The sequence below is a fragment of the Adiantum capillus-veneris genome, chromosome 16 (genome assembly GCF_014529385.1).
Source record: "Adiantum capillus-veneris isolate H3 chromosome 16, ASM1452938v2, whole genome shotgun sequence".
Lineage (NCBI taxonomy): Eukaryota > Viridiplantae > Streptophyta > Polypodiopsida > Polypodiales > Pteridaceae > Adiantum > Adiantum capillus-veneris.
The window spans coordinates 95546623-95572133 of NC_140946.1; positions in this window are offsets into that span (position 1 = coordinate 95546623).

Sequence of the window (25511 nt, forward strand, 5' to 3'; positions counted from 1 at the left end):
AAACATGGATGGCTAGAAACATACTTCCTTTAGTAATGGCTACTGGATGCTTTGACATTGTTATGTTTAATGTATGGGGACGACAATGCAAAAGCAATGACCAACATTCCTATAGTCCAGTACCTAGGGAGTTATTCTATGAGTTATTTGGGAAGTCACTAATCTATAACACTCGTAATGTAAAAATTTTATACAATGCCTACAGTAGACCTTTGTCCCTTGCAGATTGTGCAAATATTCACAGCTTAGTTGGATGGGACACATTGGATGTGTTTCCAAAGAAATCTGCTTTCTTTTATGACTACTTTGGGTATAGAAAGGCGATTATCCACATTGAAATGGGGCTATACTCAAGAATGGTATGAATCACACGCCAACAAAGAGATTTTCCAACGAAACATCATAAAGGAGTATTGGAGTCAACCATCAGATATACTCAAGGAATGGGACAACTATGCTCCATTGGTGGAAGGATGTCACAATGGATATTATTGAGTGCATTACATTAGAGCCACTAGATTTATTAAAAACTTTCGAGATACCTTAAATTTTTGAAAACCCAAAGTTTTGTGATAATAGAAACTGGGTTAATTTATTCATTATTCTTTATTCTATTTTCTTCTCATCTTATCTTTAAACGTCTATTCTATTTGATTTAAGGACTTCGAGCAAAATATAATATTTTGCGAAGTGTGACCTTGGTTGATATGGTACAGTAAGTTACCATGCCTCCTAAAGGAAATGCAGCTATTGCTAACGCAAATGCATCTATGGTTCCTCAACACACCATCATCAATAGGGACATCAATGCCGTGCTGACAAGTCTCAACCTGGAAATTTTAGTGGGGAAGGAAAAGATGTATTCAAGATTCTTGAAGATTGGATCGAGCGCATGGATGACTACTTTGATTTGGCTTATTCATCAGCAGTAAACAAAGCTATCATTGCTAAGTTCAAAATAGAGAAAACAACCAAGTGTTGTTGGAGAGACCATTGCATAGAAAACAATGTTGATCCTAATGCTGCAACTTGGGATTATCTTGAGACCCAACCTTCTGAAGAACTATCAGAACAAAGTTTATCATTTAGAACGTATGAATGAGTTTCTTGACTGTACCCAAGGAACCAAAGATCTGGAATCATACTAGAACATTTCTTAACCCTTGTCAAGTATGCTCCAGCAGGGATGCCTCAAGAGGTCAAGGTAGCTTGATTTGTGTCAGGGCTACATAATCCTATGAAGACTAGACTTTAGAGTCTTTGTCTTACCAAATTTGCAGATGTCCTTGATGTAGGAAAACCCATGGAAATAGAGTTATCTACTATCAGAAAGAGGAAACTAGAACCTATTCTATTCGTGAAATCAAAAGACCTCGTCCCGACGAGGAACAAAGATCTAGAAATCCACAACAAAGAAGAGAGAACTTATTACGTATGAAAGCTAGACAAGATCATTTATGATACACTTGTCTTGATCCTGGTCATCAATCCCTGGATTGTCCCTTTAACAATTGAAGGTTCACAGAACCGATGGACAATTACGAACATAGAGACTTCAATCCAAATCGGAATTTTGGAAACTTTAGACCAAGACCATCGGCAGTTCAGAGGAACTTCAATCAGCATAACTTTAACCAAAACCAGAGACAACCTCAAAACCAGGGGAATTTTAGACCAGACAATCTCTTTTTTGTTTGAAATGGACCGCCTACCAACAATAACAACAACGGGAATGTTAATCATTAACTTTGTCCAAGGGGAGGAGGAAATCAAAGACCTCAACGGAGACCACAAGCTAACGTAGCTCAAGGGACTAGAGGTGAAGGAAATAAGGCAAACGTGTATGTTCATGCTGTAATTGAACATCAGGGAGTGAATGAATAATTTTTGGCTATTCAAATCTCAGTGGAGTATCAAGGTAACCATTTTACCTTATTGATTGATTCAAGAAGTACACATTCTTTCATATCTCGAAGAGTACCAGAAACCTCATTTTGCTTGAACACCGTGATATACAAACCTTATAGTAGATTTAGCTATGGGTAGGAAGGTTAGATCTTCTACTTCAGTGGGTAACTTGATGTTTTTTTGGATGGTCATAATAGTTCTGCAAACTTCAGAGTCTTACCCATCGTAATTTAAGATGTAATCCTAGGAATGGATTGGCTTAAAGCCAATGATGCTCACATACATTGTAAAGATGCTTCATTGACTTTTCAAAATGATCAAAACTCCAGAGTTACAGTTACTGGGAAATGAGAAAAGCCTAAGCTCAAACTAGCGAACTTTACCAAACTTATGAAGAGTCATAGGAAGAATGAGAGGATTTACGCTATAAAGATTAACCCAAAAGAGAAGACTTTAGATTCACCTGAACCCGAATGCATAACAGATTTTAATGATGTATTTTCCAAAGAACGTTATCATCTACCACCCAAGCGTGATGTTGATCATGCAGTAGAGCTTACTCCAAGAGCTCAACCAGCTGCTTGTAGACCTTACAAAATTTCAGTACCCGAATTTGTGGAACTCAAGGAGCAATTAACTCAACTTCTTGAACAAGGCTTCATTTGACCTAGTGTTTCTCCATGGAGTACTCCTATTCTCTTTAATAGGAAGAAGGATGGTACTTTAGATCTCTGTATTGATCATTGTGGATTGAACCAAGTAACAGTCCAGAATAAGTATGCAACACCAAGGATTGATGAGTTGGTTGATCGATTACATGGATCTTCTATCTTCACAAAGACTGATCTTAAGTCAGGGTATTACCAAATCCAAATCAAGGAGGAGGACATACCAAAGACCGGATTCAATACTCATTCTGGACATTATGAATTTACAGTTATGCCTTACTAATACTCCTACAACTTTTAATCATCTTATGACCGACGTGTTTCAAGACTTTGTTCTTGTCTTCTTTGATGATATCCTAGTTTACTCAAGAAATAGAGAAGAACACGAAAAACATGTGCGGAGACTACTTGAACTTCTCCGTCCAAATCAACTTTATGCCAAATGTAGCAAATGCACCTTCTTCACAGACAAGGTGGAGTATTTGGGATTTATTGTATCCAAAGATGATGTTTCTACTGACCCAAGTAAGATCGAAGCTGTCACAGCTTGGCTTACACTAAAATCAATATGAGAAGTTCGTGGCTTTCTTGGTTTGACAGGATGGTATTGTACATTTATTGAAGGTTACGCTAAGAGTGCATCTCCATTGAATAATACGCTTAAGAACGCTTAAGTGTTTACTTGGAATGAACGTGCTCAATTTAGTTTTGAGAAATTCAAAGAAGCTTTGGTGAATGCTCCAATACTATAGCTTCCAAATACATTCACAGTGCTCAGTGATACAAGTGGAAAAGCAATTGGTGGCGTTCTATCTCAAGAAGGAAAACGAGTAGCTTATGAATCTCGTAAGTTACGTATACATGAGTTGAATTATCCTACAAATGACTTGGAAATATTGGCCGTTGTGCATGCTCTTAAAGTATGGTGACATTATATTCTTGGAAGGAGATTTGAACTACATACCGACCACAGAAGCCTGAAGTAGATCTATACCCAAGCTGACCTTAATATGTGGCAGCGAAGATGGAGGGCATTTTTATGAGAATATGAACCTGGAATTGAATATCAACCTAGGAAGGAAAATCTTCTGGCCGATGCCTTAAGCAGGAAGAGTACTATAGCGGCTGTCACGACCTCTACTACTTATTTAATTGACCTTATTTGAGAAGGTATGACTCAGGACCTGTATTACATTAAGATCCAGTACTTGATAAACCTAAATAATTGCATAGAGAAGCAGGAAAGGAAAATCAAAGGCTTTCACGTTGAAGGAAATGACCTTTACTTCAATAATCATCTTTGTATTCCAAATCAAGGTGGAATCAGACTTCAGATGTCACAGGAAGCTCATAATATACCTATAGCAGGACATCCTGGATACATTAAGACTTACTCTACTGTAAGAAAGAGTTTCTTTTAGCCAAGACTAAAGTGCAACGTGTTGAACTATGTTACAAGATGTTTAAAATGTCAACCTACTAAAGCTGAGCAGATTTGATACCCCTGTAAGCTTCATCCTACTGATGCTCCACAAATTAAATGGTAATGTATATCCATGGATTTTATTACAGAACCTCCTATATCTCTGGGATATGGATATTCTTATAAAAATGACACATTTATTTCAAGTCAAGACAAAATTTACAGATAAGGATATAGCTCAAGTCTTCATGAAAGGCTTTTTCATGTATCATGGTTTACCTTGAAGGATACTTTTTGATCGTGATGTGAAGTTCACCTCTAATTTTTGGAAAGCCTTATTTTCAGCTACAAGATCCCAACTAGCCTTTAGTACTGCTTATCATCCTCAAATTGATGGGCAGATAGAAAGAAAAAATCAAATCATTGAAGATATGTTGAGAGATTATTGTATGCATGAACAGAGTGAATGGACCAGATATTTGTATTTGGTGGAATTTGCATGTAATTCCTCATTCCAACACTCAATTGGAATGTCTCCTTTTCAAAAATTGTATGGACAAGAGTGTCTTACTCCACTCAAATAGACTGACCCTCTCATACGAGTTCAAGCATCCGAAGAAATCTTGGATGAAATGCAACTACAAACTGATCTTATACGACAGGATATTAAAACTGCTCGAGATAGACAAAAGAGTTATGCTGATCCAAAATGATTTGCCAGAATTTTTGAAGAAGGTAATATGGTATTTCTGAAGGTGAAGCCCAAATGTAGCTCTTTATCAATGGGTAAGTGTAAGAAGCTAAGTGCCAAATATTGTGGACCTTTTGTAATCAGAAAGCGAATTAATGATCAAGCTTACAGACTCTTGCTACCACCACACATAAAGGTATATGATGTTTTTCACATCAGCTTACTCAAGAAGTATATACCTGATCCACAACATATTCTTGATGATTCTCTATTATCTACATCTACTGACGGAACTTTTGAAGTGTATCCCGAAGCAATACTTTAGAGCAAAACCAAGCCTCTACGTAATCGGACCATAAGTGAACACCTTGTTAAATGGTCAACGTATCCTCAGGAAGATGCCACTTGGGAACGTGATGATGTAATGGGACTAAATTATCCAGACTTCATGTCGAGGTGAGGACACCTTGAATTTTTCAAGTGTGGGAGGATGTAAGATCCCCAATTTTTGGGTCTCTTCTACAAATAAGAAAAAAATAACTTTCAACATCTATTTTGCCAAACTTTGACTTAAGATGCTTGATTGACAGTATTGGAAGGTTCTAAAGTGAAAAACAAGGTCGTTTCCATATTCCAATAGGTTAGACAGATGTTTGGTTCAATTTTGAAAAAATTCGTTGCTTTTACATTTTTGTGCTTTTCAACGTTTTTGAAAAACAATGTGCGTTTTATGATGATCTAAATATAAAAATATTAATTTTAATCTTCGTCAAATTTAAAAAATGATCACCCGGAGCAAAAATGGGATAAGAGGGGATTTATACAGAAATTATTTTTATAAAAAACGGTACCGTAAATACGCGAGGACAGTACGGGAAAGTCATAAGTATATTGGGATATTACGATGTGGCATAGTCTAAATACGGTTTTCATTAGTTTGTTAGATAGTACATGGATGGTCAATTTTCTCTGTAAAAATTGAATGGTAAGTGGGAGAGTTGACCACCAAAAAGCAAAGGCTGGTTTTTAGGAAAGAAAGAGTCTTTTTAGAAAAGAGAGAGGAGGAGTTTAGTTTAGAGCTCTTTTCTCGGAGGCCAAGCTTCTTCTTAGAGACTCAAAATCACGCATCAAAATTCGTGTCCGCAAGGAAAAATAATAAAAATATTATTATTATTATTACTATTTTTTTAAATCAATCGCAAACATGCGCAAACTTATCTCTCTTGGCTTCACTCTATTCTTAGCTGGTGATTTTGACCTTGAGAACCTATATTAAGTCCTCTCTCCCTTCTCTTTGAATACATATAGATACACTCTCGGAGGTGGAAGCTCTCTTGCCTCGACGTCAGAATTATCTATCTATTATACGGAGTGGTTCAAGATCTTCATCACCATCTCCATAAGCTCTTCTCTCTCTCTGAAAGATACTCTCTCTCTACTTTCTTATTATCTTCTCTCTCGTCTCACTGTGTACGCGCTCTCCGAAAGCTGGCGGATACCTCTACATAGCTCTCATCACCGCTCTATTGCAGCAAAGCAAGAAGACTTTTGACAACCCCTAATTGATTCTAAAGAATGGTGAGAAACCCTAAACTCCATAGTCATCATCTCTCTCTCTCTCTCTCTCTCTCTCTCTCTCTCTCTCTCTCTCTCACTCTCTCACTCTCTCTCTCTCTCTCTCTCTCTCTCTCTCTCTCTCTCTCTCGTTTTTCTGCGGTCACCGTCTCGGTGATTGTTTTCTCGCATATGAGTGCATGTATGGATTAACCGAGTACATACAAAGTTGCCCCATGATTATTTCATCATGTTTAACATGCTGATTTATGCATATAATACGTTTATGATCAGGTGCATGCATAAAAAGTGCTTTTTGTTTCACGTCATAGAAGCGATAGGAACTCTGTTTTGGTCATAAATCACAAACCGTTATGAATCAGCCCGAACACTTTAAAGCAAAGATACAACACATTATTTAGAACATTTTATCTCTCTGGTGTCATGTGAAAAACACACACGAGCTAAGAGATATGGTCAAAGAAAAGCTTGCTGCCCACTATATGACCAAATATTTTTGACTCCAGGCTCCTTGGAAAACCACTATATAGATTAATCGGATGGAAAAACCCACTCAAATTATTTCAAATCTTGATGAAACTTTATGATAAATGAATCTAGGTCTACGTTATCACTTTGGCAATGCGAGTTATTAATCACTCTATAACCGATTTTACCTACACGTGTAGGAGTGCTATCAAGGGGGGATACCATATGACGTCATGAGTTAACCGGGCCGTTTTGAGATGTTTTATGGTTTTTTTTGGTCAGTTGATTTCAATTATAAGATGGCCATAAACTTATGTGAGAGTATATGGTTAAACATTTCGAACCGCATAGGCATATATGAATAAAGTGGCTCTCTTTTGGGGTTACCGTCTATTGTGTGAGCACCATATGGTTAAAGTGATGTGATGGAGTGATAGTCTATATTATGGAGTTGAACTTGATGCATTGGTCTGAGGTCAAATATTTTCATTTGCATGTTTTGCATGTTCCCGAAAATGTCAAAAAATTGTTTTTTGCATATGTTTGAAGTTATATTTATGGTTGACCTAAGGGTCGGAGTTGTTTTTCATCATGTTTATGGTGTTGGGATGTTATCATATGATGTATGGGAGCTCATGGATTGTTGTGGATTCCTCGTATGCATGGTTATGATTGCTTTCCACCTTTCGAGGTCAAAACTAGCTCTATGTGCTAGAGAGGTGAGGTGCATATGTGATGCATCAACTTTGCATGGTTGATATTGTCGAAATTGGATTTTTATATCATGATTAGCTATTGGTTTGACTCTTTTTATGGATGAAAGAATCACTTCTTAAGGGTCACATGTGTATAGACTCCGATTGATTGCAGGAGGTGTGTCAAACTTTAAGTGTGGGAATTGGTTTAGTGTGATTATGATTTATGGTAAAGGGATGAGATTCCTTCTTGGATTATGGTTGAAATTTCATGGTGAAAGCTGGTGTGGCTTATGATCTTTTTTTTCTGCATTGGGATATGCTGCGGAAATGTTTACAACCATGTTATGTTCTAAAGTGGTTATGCAGGATTAGTCATTCCTCACCCAAGTAGGGTGGAGTGCTCACCCATGTGATGTGATTGGATTATAATGTATGGTCTTTTTTTGGATTGGATCATGAAGTGATCAAAATGGTTTATGGTAGACGTGTAAGGGTAGAGACTCTGTACAGTCTAACTGTTTGAAAAAGGATTATTTGTGCATCTGGGAAGTGCTATTGTGATTGAACTCATGTGTTATGTTTCTCGTGGCAGCGCCGTTACAAGACTAGGATCACCTACATCACTTAGTCTTAGACTAAAGGGTCGCTAACCTAGGCTTTGCTGGATCGGGGTGTTGCCTAGGTCTTCTTCTTTTTTGTTAGGGTCATCTACATGTTTAGTGCGTCGGGGGTTCAATGACCTACACGGCTAATGAGTCGAGGATTTTGCCTTGGCTTTGCCTAAATACCCGGTGCTGGGCATCGAAGAGGCGTGGCACCGAAATTGGTATGGTTGGTGTTGATACCTACCACCTACTGGTATTTGGGATCCTTTCAGAGTTTGGGTTCATGGAGGGAGGCGAAGCGGCCTCATCCCATGTCTAGCTCAGGTAGGTTGGAGGTGTTCTGGGCTCTCGGTGAAATGAAATTCTCTCTATCCGTAGTAGAGCGGAAGTGGATGGGTGTGTTAGGAAATATGACGTAGCTAAGTAGATAATTGAGTAGATTACTTAATGGACAAATATAATTTTCACACAAAAGAGATCATAGTGTAGAGAGAGAGAGAGAGAGAGAGAGAGAGAGAGAGAGAGAGAGAGAGAGAGAGAGAGAGAGAGAGAGAGAGAGAGAGAGAGAGAGAGAGAGAGAGAGTACACATGACATACGTGGTTCACCCAATGTGGGCTACATCCACGGGAAAGCAGCCGCTTAATGGCTTTAGTACTTCAAACAAGAAGTATGTTACAAAGGGACTCTACCCTTAATAGAGTTCTTGCCTTGTTTCACTCTCACCACCTCACACCTACCTTGTTGCATCAACTTCACACTGTGAAATGTGTCTGGAAATGGCCTCCTTTAATAGGCCAAAATGACTACCTTCTCTAATGAGAGGGCAGCCATTTGTAGCCGCCCTTGTGTAGATAAGTCCAAATTGGACCCTCCAATCCGCCCATGTGTGGCCGCCCTTGAGAAGACAAGTCCTCCTTCGAAATCGGCCACCGGTCATTGACTTTCGACCACCGGCCACCAGCCAAACGATCGACTGTTTTTCGACCACTTTTTGGCCACTAGCTAGCCATAATATGTCGGCAAAAAGGAATATTCCGGTGAAGAAGTGAAAATTTTGTTTTTCGACAAGTGATTTAGGTTTTTGGCGAGTGATTTTTCTTTACGCGGGATGGATTTTCCTCATAATGGGGGCTTATAAATGTGCATTTTTACCACAAAAACATTACAAGGGGTAAATGAGGCTCCATACCTAATAGGGTGACCAGTCGATCCCTACACAGGGTCCGATGCTCTGCTAGTTATTTTGTCACAAACTTTTTAATGTTATGGTATACCAAGATTTTGTCATTGAATTAATACATGGTTGCCTGTTCCATTTAGATGGGAATTTAAAGATTCTCTGTTGCCATTTTCTCATGTCTCTATGCACTCTATTTCACCCTCCACTATACTCTCTCTCTCTCTCTCTCTCTCTCTCTCTCTCTCTCTCTCTCTCTCTCTCTCCCCGCAACGCGGTGTACACATATATTCACCCTCCACAATGTTATATTTTTCTTGAGTACGCTTTCATTTATAACACCCATTCAGGGGTAGCACTAGTTGCTAGGTACCTCTGGATGCAATCGAACTCATGGCCTAAACTCCATGCTTCGTTGATCACTGATAACTCCCCCCCTTGCAAATGCTTCCGCAACTCTGATATATATTAAAAATTGTATAAAAGTGTAAATTGTATATTTTTGTGCATAGACCCCTAGGGAGGGGTATCTCTCTGAAGACTTGGGGCGGATGCATGATGATCACATTTATGCTACATATAAGGAGGCATGTATAGCTAGAGGATTATTGTAAGACGATGAAGAATGGTCATTTTGCATCCAAGAGGAATCTTTTTTTCAAAATGTAATGCAATCGAGACAACCTCTTTGGAATCATATTATTCTTTTATGAGGCACTTCATCCGCTGCTCTTTGGGACAGATTTTGTACCGAATTTTATGAGGACTATGTTTATGACTTAAGGATGCGTATTTTAGATGCAAGTGTATGATTTGATGTGGCAAAAAATCAAGCTTTGCTTCATATAGAATGATTTTTGCAACAACATGGCAAGAGGATTTGCGATTATACGTTGCCTGCAATAGACTCAACAATGATATGCTTAAGTAAAACCGGTGCTATGGATAAGGAAACAATGTTTAATGTTGATGAGCAATGTAATATAGCAGATTGTAAAGAGACTTCCTTAAATGAGGATCAGTGAGATGCTTACCACCAAGTGCTGCAAGCTATTGACACACATTCAGGGAAGGTATTTTTGTTAGATGGTCCTGGTCGCTCAGGAAAAAATTACCCATATAATGAACTTCTTTCATGAGTGCAAGGAAGTTTTTATTCCAAGGATCAACTTTGTTATTGGAAACATAAGGTACTTGCATTTCAAATGAAGCGTTGTCAGTTTCCAATCATGCTAGCTTTTGGGATGACAATCAACAAAGTACAACAGAAAACATAGGGAATTCTTGATCTATATCTTGCATCATCAATCTTCTCTCATGGAAATATATATGTTGCAATGTGTTATCAACAAGTTAACCCTGTAACATTTTTCGGGACTTGAGTCAGCTTCGTCCCATGGATTGAAAATTATGTTCATGGTACTTGCTATGTCTGCAACAAGATAAGAGCGAGGTTAGCAAACCCATCCACATTTGGTGCTGCTGTCGGGATCAAAAAGACCTAAACTAGGTAAAACAAGAGCATCTAGTGTAGTTGTCCTTTAACTTCCTCTAGGACCACCTAGAGTTAAACTTTCTCTTTAAACCCGCATAGCTTAAGAGTGTCATCTTTTGTTGTGTAGAGGTAGCTTGGGAGTAGATTGTACTTGGTAAGTACCTTGTAGGATTAGGCTAGGATTTTGAGAATGATTGATGGACAAAACAAGTCTTAAGATCAAGGTTCAGGAAACCATAAAAAACAAGAAAACAAGTGTGTGGACACCTTTCACAACCCAATTATACGAGAACCTACGAGTAGGGTAAGTAGAATTGGTGGGATCTCAAATCATTGTTCACTCCAAAAGAATCATCTGTGAGTTGTTTATGTGAATTTGCATAATTTCAGGTATATGGCTTGAAACAACATCAAAAGACTGTCAACCAGTGAAACCAGCTAGAGACTATACTCATAAAAGTTGTATGAACCAGTGGGTAAGCATAAGGATGCATTTGAGGTAAATTTTCAAGAGTTTGCAAAAACTCAGATTATTTACATCTTCTTAAGAATTTAGGCCAAATTAAGTTTTGACTTGACTCAAAGGCTTAAAACATGTCTCAAAAAGACTGACCATTGAGAAAAATACAAAGGGGTTCATTTTAGGCCAATAGTAAATAATTGTGATTATTTACTTTTAGCTCAAAATTGATCAAGGTTGATACCAGAGACTCTATGCAGCATGATTACAAATATCTTTTGTGAAGGCTCATAGACTTTGGATCATAAGACATACCGAAAACTTGATAAAAACTAAAATCTATATTGATTGATGAGAAATTGAGTTTGACTTGATAAATATTATTTAAATTTTGTGAAACTTGACTTAGAGGCTCAGTTTAAAGTGTTTAACATGTGTGTATGCTCAGATGATAAAAAATATGCTAAAATTTGGTAGAAGTAAATAATCACGATTATTTACTTTTGTCAAATTTTCAAACATTTTTGGCCAACCAAGCATACCACAAGTTGTATCATGTTGTATTGAGCACTCATATCAAATTTGGTAAGATTTGGATCTTGAAACTGGAAATTGTGGCCAGATTTGTAAAGTGAGTCTGCAGACACAGAATTATTGACAAACTGAGCATGGTTTATCCAAACTTGGTGAAACTTTGCTATGGAGATTAAGTTGAGTTGCTTTACATGTTTGTATCAACATCTTGGCAAAAAAAATGCTAAAAAAATCCAAGGAGTAAATAATCGTGATTATTTACATCTGCTCCAGAATGGAGAAATTCTGCACAATTGAGTGTACCACAAGGTGAAGCATATCAAGTAGACTAATCATATCAAATTTGGTGAAATTTGGAAAAAGTGAGCCTTAAGCCAGATTCTTGAAAACTAAGTATGCGGACACTAAAGATTTGATAACTTGAACAAATCTTGTTCAAACTCAATAAAACTTGTCCAGAGACTACAACAAGGTGTCTATATGGAAAGACAATTTCAAAAAGTGAGAAAATTTGAGAAAAGTAAATAATGAAATTATTTACCTTTGAGTCCCAGAGACAAGATTTTGGAAGTTTGGCTTCCATCGGAAGCAAATTAATATATGTTGTCAGTTTTCAGGTTGCACAATAGTCATTTAGCTTTTTGCAAGGGTAGAAGCTAGAATTCTCATTAGCTGACTCACTTAGCTCATATTGAAATGATATACATAGACCACTCACAATAGTTAGCAAAAATTGTACAGTCCTTGAGAGAAAATTGCTAACTTGGTTAAAACTGACACATGAATCATGTTGTAGGCAAAGAATTGAGAGCTTGATAGGAGTTGAATTCAAGTCAAGTGGAAAAAATGGATAACATTCAATCCGTTGATAAGTATTCTATCCAAGGCCTAACAAGTCTATATGAACCTTAGATTTGGTAGTATACTAGCAAACCAAGGCAGATTTGGAGAGATCGCATGTTTGATTTCCACACTCAATTTGAGGTATTTGGAATGAATTTAGAAGGAAACTCTTTGACACGGTTCCAAAACATTGCACCAAGGTCAATTAAATAAACTAGCTCAGGGATTTGTAGCTGCATGTTTCAAAGCTGGGATTAAACATAATATGGTAGCTCAAATCTATAGCTTCAAACAAAAACAAGGTGAGTTTGTTAGGGATTGTGCAACTAGGATGAAGTAATGCATTGCAAGATGCCCATATATGGAAATACCAACAGAAGAAAGATTAGTGGCATTGTTTCTAGAAGGATTGCTAAACAAAGAACTTCATGCTATACTGTATAGCAAGAAGCATATAACCCTAGAAGAGTGTGTATCAGATGCTATGGAGACAATTGTGATATTTTCAATGAATAAGATGTCCCTAGGGATACTCAAAGCAAGAAAACAACATCCACAAAACAAACACAAGTGGGAACGACTGTTGCAACATCACTTACAGCCATAGAAGACATGCTCAAAAGGATGAACAAAATGATAAATAATATGCAGAAAGCTCCTATGAGAGGACCTGGGCAAGGGATACCTCAACAAGGACAACCAATTGGGCGACAAAAATGGTGTGGTATTGAGGGTAAATGGACAAACCATGAGACCGATGAGTGCTATTACTGACCAAAGTAAGATGAAAATGTTCAATATGTGCCTATGAGACCACAAGGACAAACCATGTACATATATTAGACTAATATGGTCCCAACACAAACACCATCGATGGGTATGGAAAGACCACAATCAGTGCTGGGTCAACAACCTCCATTCCCTAGCCATAATGTAGTGCCTATAAAAAAGTACATGCATTTAGAAGGAGTCATAGATGAACAACCTCCATTCCCTAGCCATAATGTAGTGCCTATAAAGTACATGCATTCAAAAGGAGTCATAGATGAACAAGCACTAGTGCCTGCTATTTTACCTTATGTTGAGCCTAGTCCATCTACAGTAATGATAGAAAGAGAGTAGTATAATTTACATCCACCTTCAATGGAAGAATCTAAGACTTATGCTACACCAAAGCTTACACCAATGTTCTTTGTAGCTAATCAAGATGTTAGACCTCAAATGGTAAGACACATAATTAAGCCAAATACTGAAAACTACCATAATGTGGTGCAGATGATCATTGGAAAAATGAATGCCCAAAACCTAACAATAACATTAATCCAGTTGAAGCTTTTTGTACACAATGTTTCAAGAATGGTGGACACTTCCCTAAAGACTGTCCAAAATATCCATTAAATAAAGAAAAAGCAGTGGTGAATGTAGTCCGAGTGATACCTAGTAGCTCTTTGGAAAGTGAACCTATTGTTCCAATCAAGGTGATCACTAGAGCCCAAGCTAAGAAAAAGAAACATATCTCCTCTCATGAATCAAAGAATACTAAAAATTCATCTCAAAAGACCAAGAAAAGAAGACATCAAAGATATGAGTTGAGAAAAATAGAAACAAAATGAGGAAATTGAGAAAAAAGCCAAAAAACTATTCCAAAAAAAATCGAAAGAAACTGGGCGTGAAATCAAGGAAACCACAATAAAATATGGAGGATCAGTTTTGGTAGATAAATTTTTTGAGCCAATTAATACAGCCTTGGAAGTTTTCCCAAGCTAGACTTAAAGCAGGCCAAAATATGGAAAACAAGTGGAAAAACTATCCTTCTCCAAATATGGAAGCAGCTAAGCTTGAAGCTTATCAAAAATTGGTAAGAATTACTCAAGAAATGCTAGAAAAAAAAACCCAAGCTTGAGAGTATAGCAAAACCTGAGGAGCTTGTGGTAGGAACCAATGAAGAGAAATCCAAAGTGATGGTAGAACCCCACCTTGAAACTAAAGAGCCAAAAATCATAGTGCCTGACAGTGAAGATGCTTTATATGGAATTTTGTTTGTGGAGAAAGACTGGCCTGAACATTTATGGGAAAAAGTGAGAGAGATTAATGATGGGAGCATAACTTTGAAATCAGCTCCTATAGAGGAAGTTTGGTTAGACAATTTACCTCCTAATATGGACATTGATATACAATCCTTGTATGGGGATTGTGGCTCTGAAGCATTAGGAATGCCTAAACCATTGACTCTGTAAACACTACCGTCTTACTTAGGAGACAATGAAGAAGAGTCCATAGTGTGCAAAACCATTCAAATAAAAAGAGCGGAAAAAACCCTAGAGGTGGAGAACATCCATTCAATTATGTCAACACCCCTTTAATGTACTCCTACCTTGGGAGAACTACTAACGATCAGACCATTTTTATGGAATGATTTACATAAAACTTTAGAGAAGGTGGGGAAAACCGGTGTTGGGTGCATTTTTGACACCCCGGTTTTTGTAAATTTGTACATATAGACATGACACCCAATGTAAAAAGGGTGTTTGGGATTTATTTTTGTGGTTTTTTTAGCTTGCTCAAGCAAGCACATGTACATGCAGGGCAAGTCATTAGTATAGCGCCAACTGTCGGGCTACTATAAGTGCCCGTGAGTGAGTTTTTTGAAGTGACACTCGTATACAATTGAAACTCACGTACAAACTTAAAAAGTTCATAAAAACTCCTAAAAATTGTAGGTTTGAGCTCGTTATGCCTCCTTGATGTTTTTGGTTGCAGTTTTTGCCCTCGCCTTGCCTACTCTACGTGTAGTTGTGTCGGGATAGCTCCCTGTTAGCATCAATTTTGCATGTAGCGGTGTGTAAATTCAAATTTGAGCATCTTGAGATTTCTCTCCAATAATTTTCAAGCTTTAAAGTGCCCCAATTGGAGTTGTGCTCTAAGGCTACGTGTAGTTCTCTACAGGGTTATGGCTATGGCAGCCTAGTGGAAAATTGTGGGCAGAGAGATTCAGAGGGCATGTATCTATGAATTCTGGAATTGATGTTGAAGTTGTGGGTTTGTGATGTACAATTGTGAAAGGGAAAGCCCTTGTCTTCACATGCATTGGTCGGTGTGTTCTAAAAATCCATGCTTTGACAGGGTATTTCTCCTATGTGCTATGGTCCTTTGGGTGGGCGCAAGCTGGTAAATTCCGAAGGGAGCATAGGCCTTTTGGGTTGGTGTTTACTAAGATATTTTGGGGTATACGTTTTGGTGCTGAGGTTGAAAGTTTGAGCACTCTTGAGCCATATAGTTGTAGAGGTGTCTCACTTTTTCTTTTGCCCAACAGTGTTTTGGTGCCCCCATGGAGGAATCGCTTCAAGTAACCTTCAGTTTACAGGTTTTATAAGACATGGCGTTTTGTTTTCCGGAGTTGAGTGGGAGATCAAATGAAAATTTCAAAGATTTCATTAAGAGAATGGAGTTTTCTTGCCTTCTTGTTGATAAGAAAGACCCAGTGTTGGTGCTACAAATCTTCTACTTTTGTTTGAAGGGAGATGCTAGGGAATGGTTGGACGGCTATGAAAAGGAGCTACAATCAGACCAACCTCTTCAAGTTATGACTTATGAAATGGTAAGTCATGCTTTTCTTACACACTTTCAACAGGTGGAAGACTCACAGAAGGTTTGGGAGTCTATCCAAGGCTTGGTACAAGGTGAAGGCCAGACTATAGAAGACTTATTGACAACATTCAATGTGTTATGGATATAGTTTTGTACATCTTTGGGGGCTGAAATCCCTCCAGCCATGTTGAAGAAGGATAGGTTTCTTGCAAGTTTTAGGAGTAGTCTATGCTTGAAGGTAGATCTTAAGCAGCCAAGGACTTTTGAGGAGACAATTGAAATTGCAAAGAATAAAGAGTGGAAAGCAGAGCATCTTCACCAAATTGGAAGCAATGTTGAACCTCAGGTTGAAGTGAAAACTGTAGAGCAACCAAGGGTCATCATAAGGGATCCATGTTATGATCAACAAGAAGAAGAAGAGAAAACCCAAGCAACATTACAATGCATCCAACTTTACTTTGGGATAAGGGAAACCAAATTATGTTTATAGGCTTTGGTGAGTAGAAAGGCTGATGTTACCTTTGGGAAACTCATGGAGATGTGTCCTAAGTTGAAGAGGCAATGGAAGCATGTAGTCAACCCCATGAAGAAGGAGCCTGCATGGGGGTCAGTGAGAGTCCTGTCTTTGAATCAACTACGTGATATATGTCCTACTATATATGGATGCATGGCATAAGAGAAAGTGCATTGGAGAGGCATATATTGATGGAGGTGCACAGGTATGTGTTATTACTCAAACTTGTGTATCAAGCTGGGACTCAACATGGTGAAGAATTCAGGTTTTCGCATAAAGATTTCCAACCAATCAAGGGTGAGGTGCTTGGGAGTTATAAATCACTTTGAGGTGGATGTATTTGATGTTACAAAGCTGGACAACTGGCATGTTATGCCCACGGGTATTGGTGCTTTCCCTCTCATCCTTGGAAGACCATGGTTACAAGCAACCAAAGCTATACAGGATTGGGGCATGGTACCATCACTCTCTACAATAGAAGGGGTGATAAGAAGAGGTTTGAAATGGATAGCAAGAAATATTTGGGCACTGATTTTGATGAGAAAAGTGATGAAGAAGAGTAATCAACTGAAGAAGAATACAATGGGGATGATGGAAGTGAAGTGGAAGATAGCAGCGATAGTGATCTACATGTTTCCTCCTTGTTTCTTGAAGAAGAGCATGATCAGAAATAAATCTTTCTTGGACTTATGGAGAATGAGGATATCTCTCGTACTTATGAGAAAATTGAAGAGCTGATGCTACCCAAAGTTCAACCTAATGTCAAACAGGAGCTGATACAATGTATGTTGTCTCTCGACTTGACTAGTCATGAGAAGGGTGGGTACCTACATATGATACAACAATTTCACCATTTATTCATCACTTCTTATGATGGAATTAGAGGCCTTAATGGATAGTAAATTCACATTATAATCAAGGAAGGAGCTTAGCCCGTACGGCAAAAGCTAAGGAGAATGGGAAAGGTACAACTTAACGGTTAAAAGGAAGAAATAGACAAGCTTCTCAAAGCAGGTTTCATATGTCCTGTGAGTACTGTAGAATGGTGAGTCTTGTTGTTGTCACACCCACGAAGGATGGAAAGTGGAGTATATGTGTTGATTTTAAGTCTCCAAATGCATCTATGAAGAGGGATCCACACCCTCTTCCTTTCATAGATGGCATACTTGATTCTATTGCAGGGCATGAGAGGTATAGTGTATGTGATGGATTCTCTGGATATTTTCAGCTCACCTTATCTTTAGAAGATAAAAATAAGACCATATTTATCACACCATGGGGATGATTTTGTTATTGTGTGTTTCCTTTTGGTCTTATAAATGGCTGTGTGTGGTATCAAAAGCGCGTCAATAACGTGTTCTTTCCTTTCTTGGCAAGTTTATGAAGGATCTTATTGATGATTTTTGTGTTTATAGCTCTATAAAGGATCATTATGGAAATCTTGGAATGGTATTGGAGCAATAAGATGAAAGTGGAGGTCAAATCAACCCAAAGAAGTGTCATCTTTCTCAACCAAGAGGGAAGTTTTTGGGGCATATGATCTCAGAGAATGGGATTGAAGCGGATCCTAACAAAGTGAAGGATCCAAAGCAACTTGATAATTTCATTCAGAAGGTGAAGTATATGTCAAGGTTCATTCCCTTGTCCTCTCAACTTCTTTATCCTCTACAACAAGTAGCAAGGTTGGATCCTCTACAATGGACAAATGAATGTGAAGAGGTTTCCAAGGTGTCAACGAGGTTCTTGGTTATCTTCCTACTATGCAAGCTCCTAATTGGGATAAGGATTTTTGTGTGAATCCATCAGTAGGTGAGGATGCTATTGGAGCTATGCTTCTTGAAAGAGGTAACAACTCCCACTACATGAAGCCTATCTATTGTGCTAGCAGGGTGAAGTTAGAGGTGGAAAGAGGCTATATTGAGGCAGAGCTCATCAAGGTGAGTGTGATTTATGCATGGAAAAGGTTTAGGAACTACCTTCTTCCTAAACCATTCACATTCCTCACTAGCTACACTCTTCTACCTCATTGCTGAATAGCCCTACTTTGTCAAAGAGGCTCATGAAGTGGATTGTTGAGGAGAGTACAAGGGCTACATTGGTTGATTTTCTTACTTATAAGTAAATCCCTCTTCTTCTTAAGGAGGACACGGTGAAGCAGCAACACATGGAAGCTCTTGACATAGACAATGCTCGTCTAATGTTTTTTGATGGCTCTTATAGGAAAGTGCATGGTGAAGCTTCAGGAAGTTCTATAATTTATGATCGTCAAGCTGCTTTGGTAACTAAAAGAAGTCTAAAGCTTATGGCACAAATCAACAATGAAGCCGAGTATGCTACTTTGGAGATAGGGCTCAACCTTTGCCTTGAGCTTGGCATCCATCGTGTGAGGGTAAGAGGTGATGCTCTTTTGGTGGCTAAGCAAGTACTTGTGGTGTGGCAAAGTAAGAATCCAAGGCTGAAAAATATGTGTATTCAAGTGAAGAATTTGCTTAAGCATTTTGAAGCTTAGAGTTTAAGGCATGTGAACAGGTCTCAAAATGAAGAGGCACATGGTGCAGCACAAGTTGCAATTAGCCAATTGTATGATAAGGGTTGATTATCCTCTTTATTTGGGAAGGGAATATTTGGAGAGGGAGGAAGGGTTTCCACAAATAGGTATACTTCCATCAGAGTTGGAGAAGCCAAAAAACTATGCCTTCCTGCCTCGTGCCAAAAGGTATGTGGTACTTGGTGATGCCTTATATATGAAGGGGGATGATCTTGTGATGAGAAAAGTTCTGTGGAAAGAGGAAGTTTACAAAATTTTAGAGGAGAATAATGAGAGTTCTTGTGGTGGTCACTTTGCTTCAAAGATCACTTTGGATAAAGTCTTGCACGATGAAGGGTATGTGTGGCCAAGCATTCAACATGATGTTCATCATTGGTGCTTGTCTTGCAAAGAGTGTCGAAGCATGGAAAATAGGGTTCTCGAATCAAAGATGAGAGGCACCATTGTGTCTTATGAAGTGTTTGAGAAGTGGGGCATCGATGCAATATGTCCTCTACCTATGACAGCTAGAGGCAAATGTTACATACTTATTGTTGTTGACTATCTATATAGGTGGGCCGAAGCCAAAGCTTTTAAGCACATCACAAAAGATGTTTCATTATTTATATATGAAGATATTTCTTGCAAATTTGGCATGCAGTTAGCGTCACTTTCTGACAAGGGTCCACATTTCATAGGAGAGCTGGTGGATTATCTATGTGAGAAGCTTCATGTGCATCGTAGGTTTACTACTCCATATTATCCCCAATGCAATGGCATGAATGAAAGGTTTAATGGAGAGCTCATAAGGATGATTACAAAGATGACAAGAAACAATGTGAAGACTTGGGATTTAGAGCTACGTTGTGCTCTATGGGCTTACAGGACTACCATCAAATCAGGTATCGGTTTCTCTCTCTTCCATCTAGTATTTGGCAAAGAGGCTTTACTTCCTATTGAAGTGGAGATACCAAATTTGAAGATGATGATAAATCTTGAAGAAGAGCCCAATGATGAATTCAAGGAAAGGCTTCTATATTTTCAATGTGTACAATTGGATAGGCTGTTGTCTTTTGAGCATTATGAGTAGGTCTTGAAGAACAATCGAGCAAAGGCAAATGAGAAGGTGAAGTACAAAGACATCAAGAAGGTGAAGTAAAAAGACATCAAGAAGGGTGACATGGTGCTTTGTTACAATAGTAAGCTTGATATATGTGCCACTACACAACATGGAGTTGTCTTCAAAGTTCACAGCATACTTGAGTATATGTGCATCCATATACTCTATGATGTTGTGAAAGTAGCACCAGAAGAATATTTGTAGTGTTAGAGAAAGAGGCGTGTTGCTTAAGGAATGAAATGAGAAGGAATGGTTGAATGGGAAACAAAGGGGAGAATAAGTAGCTCAAATGGATGGTGTGGATGAAAGGGGGAGATAGGTTGTGCAGCTATGGAAAGCTTGGCGGGAGGGGGAGAAGTGGCTAATGGGGAGCAAGGGGAGAAGAAGTAGTTCAAAGTGATGGTGTGGATGAAAGGGGGAGACAACTGGTGCAGCTATGGAAAGCTTCTCATGTGCTGCAGCTATGGAAATCTTGGAGGCAGAAGGAGAAAGAGAGGAGAGAAGAGGTAGAATAGAGGATACCGCTGAGGAATGCATTTTTTGTTCAAGAAAAGAGTTATTTGTATGTATTTTGTTAGGAGAGCTTTTGGATAGTGAAAAATGAGGTTTAGAGATTTTCAAACAAATTTGAAATTTTAGGGTTACTTTATGAGCGCCCATGAAAATGGAGGGAACCCCCAACCCCCCCCCCCCCCCCTTTGCCCTTCTCTCTCTTTCTAGGGGACAAAGATATAATGAGGGGAACAAATAGGCCCCCGTGCCCCCTACTACCCTACCTTTTGAGAGGATATAGTTGTAGCCACCACCCTCTCCCTATTGATCCATGCTTAATCACCCCTTAAGCTAAAGGACCCTTTTTGGGTTCATATTTTTCCTAATGGCTTTGGAGGTTAAGAGGGGGGGGATGTTCTGCACCTCCACTTCCATGAAGAGGAAAACATCAGAAGGATGTACATTGTGCTTGATTAAACTCTACATAATTGTTGAACATTGGTCAGGGCTTGATAACAATCTAATTTTTTGCTAAATTTATGCAAGATGTGGCTTTGAAGGGCCAAAAAATGTCTTGATTATTGCTAAAAAAAGAGTATAGTCCAAGTGATCACATGTAAGGACACAGGTCCTACAGGCAAGGCCATCGGCAAGGCCACACAATGTGTATGCTAGGGGGAGGCTATAAGATAGCATGGTTGGGTGCATACTAGCACACAACATTACTCTCAGCCTTTCGCTAGTATCTAGGCTATTTTGGGAAAGGGGAAAAGCGGGCTGCATGCATGCAACATGCATCTCCTCTCCCATGATTTGCAAGCAGGTAAGACGATGCCCTCCAAAGTGCAGCAAAAAGAAAATAGGTACAGAGTTCTATGCGCAGCGCATAGCAAGGCAGGAAACGAACAGCAGCCGTAGTCACCCCACCTACGTCCTGCAGATACTGCTATGTGGAAAATGGTTAAACGATGGTTTGGACCATATATGGTTTTTTTTTTTCATAATGTAGCATATCAAATATGCGAACTTGATGGCATTGTGCTCAAGGTTCTTATTGCAGAAAAAACGATTAATCTTTTCGAGAAGCAAGAAGCCCAGTTTGTTCTTGAAGATTCAATTCCGATCAACCTTCAAAAGACAATGATATGTATGCATCGGACTATGTGTCTGATGATGCTTTTGATAATGTTGATTAAGTGCAATTGGCACAGCCCGATGCTTTGGAGGTTCAGAGGGGGTGGATGTTGTGCAGCTCCATTTCCATGAAGCGAAAAAGATAATATGGGATACTCAATGCCATGTTGTTCCATTGGAAATACAAGGGTACTCTACTTGTTTGGATTTTCAAGTTATGAACAACAAAAATTTTTAAAGGAATTTCAAGATGTTTTTCCTAATGATTTGCCATGAGGTTTACCACCGACACGCTCCATGCAACATGGCATTGACGTGGCTATAGGCTGTAAATCTGCTAGTAAACCATCTTACCGTATGAGTTACTCAGAGGCTGCCGAGGTGGAACGTCAGCTTGCTGGCTACCTTAGCAGAGGGTTTATACAACCTAGTTCTTCACCATGGGCTTTGCCTATACTTTTGGTGAAGAAAAAGGACGGCAGTATGCGCATGTGCGTAGACTACCAGGGCTTAAACGCGGTTACAATTAAGAACAAATACCCATTGCCAAGGGTTGATGAGTTATTTGATAAGCTAACTCATAAACGAATTTTTTCAAAAATTGACTTGAGGTCAGGATATCACCAAGTCCGTATTCAGCTTGCTAATATACCTAAGACTGCATTCTGAACACGGTTTGGACATTACAAGTTTTTGGTGATTCCCTTTCGGTTAACCAATTCGCCCGCGACATTCATGACACTTATGGATACTGCCTTGAAACCATATTTGGGCAAATTTGTCATTGTGTTCCTCGATGATATTCTAGTTTATAGTGCTTCTGAATAAGAGCAATTACAACATCTCTAGTAGGTGTTTGAGTTGTTACGTGCAAACAAGTTATATGCCAAGGAATCTAAATGTGATTTTCTCAAGGAAGAAATTCATTATTTAGGGCATGTCATTTCATCTAATGGCCTATACATGGATCAATCCAAAGTGGATACCATCCGGAAATGGCCACCTCCTAAAAATCTGGAAGAGTTATAGATCTTTTTAGGCTTCGTAGCTTTTTACCGAATGTTCGTTTAAAACTATGCTCACCTTGATGTACCCATGATGGACCAACTAAAAGACAAAGGTAAGGCTTTTCAGTGGGGTTCCGCTCAACAACAGAGTTTTGAAACACTCAAAAGGTGCATTAGCTACAACTCCTATACTGGCTATTGTAGATCCTTTAAAACCATTTGTTTTGGAAACGGATGCTAGTGACCGTGCTATTGGAGTAGTCCTCTTACAAGATGGACGGCCAATTGCATTTGAAAGTAAGAAGCTGGATGCAGCTCAACAGAATTATTCTGCTTACGAACGTGAACTCTATGCAATAGTGTCTACCTTAAAGACATAGCATCACTATTTGTATGGTGCTCATCTCGAGATTGTGTTTGACCATGAAAGCATCAAATGGTTTACACAACAAACAGATTTAAAGGGTCAAAAATCCAGGTGGTCCGAGATCCTTCATGAATATGACGCCAAGTTAAGGTATCGCAAAGGCCGATACAACATAGTGGCAGAGGCTCTCGATCGAATGCCAGAGATCAATTCGCTCTTGTTCACGGAACTTTGTAGTGAATTTTTAAAATCTCTCAAGGGCAAATATGAGCAAGATGACACATATTGCAAAGTGTGGAGCCATGTTCAAAAGAGGGATCCTTCTCACTATAATGCAGGTAGTGTACAATTAACCTCCACACCTAGTTCTCCTTTATCAAGTGATGAACTACAGTGATGGAAGCATTTTACCATCGACAATGGGTACCTACTCCACAAGGGGAGAGTTTGTGTACCGACGGACACAGACATTTGGCACCAAATTCTTTATGAATGTCATGATAGTCCAAGTGTAGGGCACCCGGGGATTAGAGAAACTTACTCTCTCGTAAGACGACAGTTTTACTGGCCAAGCCTACATGGCTTTGTTCAAGCTTTTGTCTTGCATTGCCAGAAATGTCAAGTTAACAAAGTAGAGCGCCTGAAATTAGGAGGACTCTTACATCCTTTGGAAATTCCCAATGGAAAATGGGAAAGTATTTCCATGGATTTCATAGTAGGTTTACCAACCACTATACGAGGTCATGACTCAGTATGGGTGGTCGTAGACAGGTTGAATAAACTCTATAAGTTTATTCCAACCAAATCACCATTTAAGACACCGGAACTAGCAAGATTCTTTGTGGACAATCTATACAAATTGTATGGGTTTCTAAGTAATATTGTTAGTGACCATGACCCAAAGATTAACACCCACTTTTGGAGAGCTGTATTTAAACGATTGGGTACAAAACTCAACCTCAGTACGACTGACCATCCAAAAATAGATGGTCAAACGAAACGGGTTAACCAGGTGCTAGAGGATATGCTTAGAGCATATGTCAGCAAAAAACAGACAGACTCAGAAGAATACTTACCTATCCTCGAGTTTGCCTACAACAGTTCTAAGCATGTCACAATAGGATTCAGTCCTTTCATGCTCATGTACGGGTTTCAAACTAGGTCACCAGTTACAGTGGAGTTGGCAACCAAAAAACTCCAACATGTTAAGGATTTTCTCCAAGACCACATAGATATGCTGAAACTTGCTCGTCAGAATGTCCGACAAGCATAGGATCGGTATAACAAATGTGCTGATGAGAAACGACGACAAGTTACCTTTGAGGAAGGGGAGGAAGTATTTTTACGAGTGCCAAAACATTCAGAAAGTCTGAAAACTGGATCGACACCTAAATTATCTCCCCTATATTGTGGGCTTTTCAAAATACTCAAGCGAGTTAGTGATCGTGCCTACAAACTACTACTACCATCACACTCTCACATTCATCCGCTGTTTCATGTAAGCCGTCTACGAAAGCGGTTACATGGGGACGACAACGTCATTGACCAACTGGTTTTGGTCGATTACATTGAACCTCCTACGTTATCGCATGAACCTGAACGTGCTATGGATTACCATGAGTTTCGTACACGCAATCATGTACGACAACAAGCCTTTATCAAGTGGAAATACCAACCTGAAGAAGGTGCCACTTGGGAAAACATTAGTGTTCTTAAGAAGAAGTTTCCCACTTTTGTATTTTAGGACGAAAACTCTTCTTTAAGGGGGGAGTAAAGGGTCTTGTACCCTAAGAACTAGGATAGTCATGGACTACGGCCAAGGGTCGGGCTAGGCAGTGTGGACAGGGGATCCGTCTAGGGAAAGGGGCTAGGAGCCCGCCTATATAAAGGGAGGTTGGGAGGAGGATCCTAGAGCCTAGTTCCCTAGTTCTTACATAATGGCACTGTACTCAAGGTGCCTATTGGTATAAAAAAGGGTTAAGGTGTTCAAGAAGCGAGAAGGCAAACATCCACCCCCTCTGACCCTCTGCACTTAATCACCTCCACAATGATATGTATGCATGAGATGATGTGTCTGATGATACTTTTGATAATGCAGATTAAGTGAAATTGGCAGAGAATGGAGGTTGCGTAGGTTGCAGATCCACTTCCATGAAGGGAAAAAGATCAGAAGGATGTACATTGTGCTTGATTAAATTCTACATAATTGCTGACTA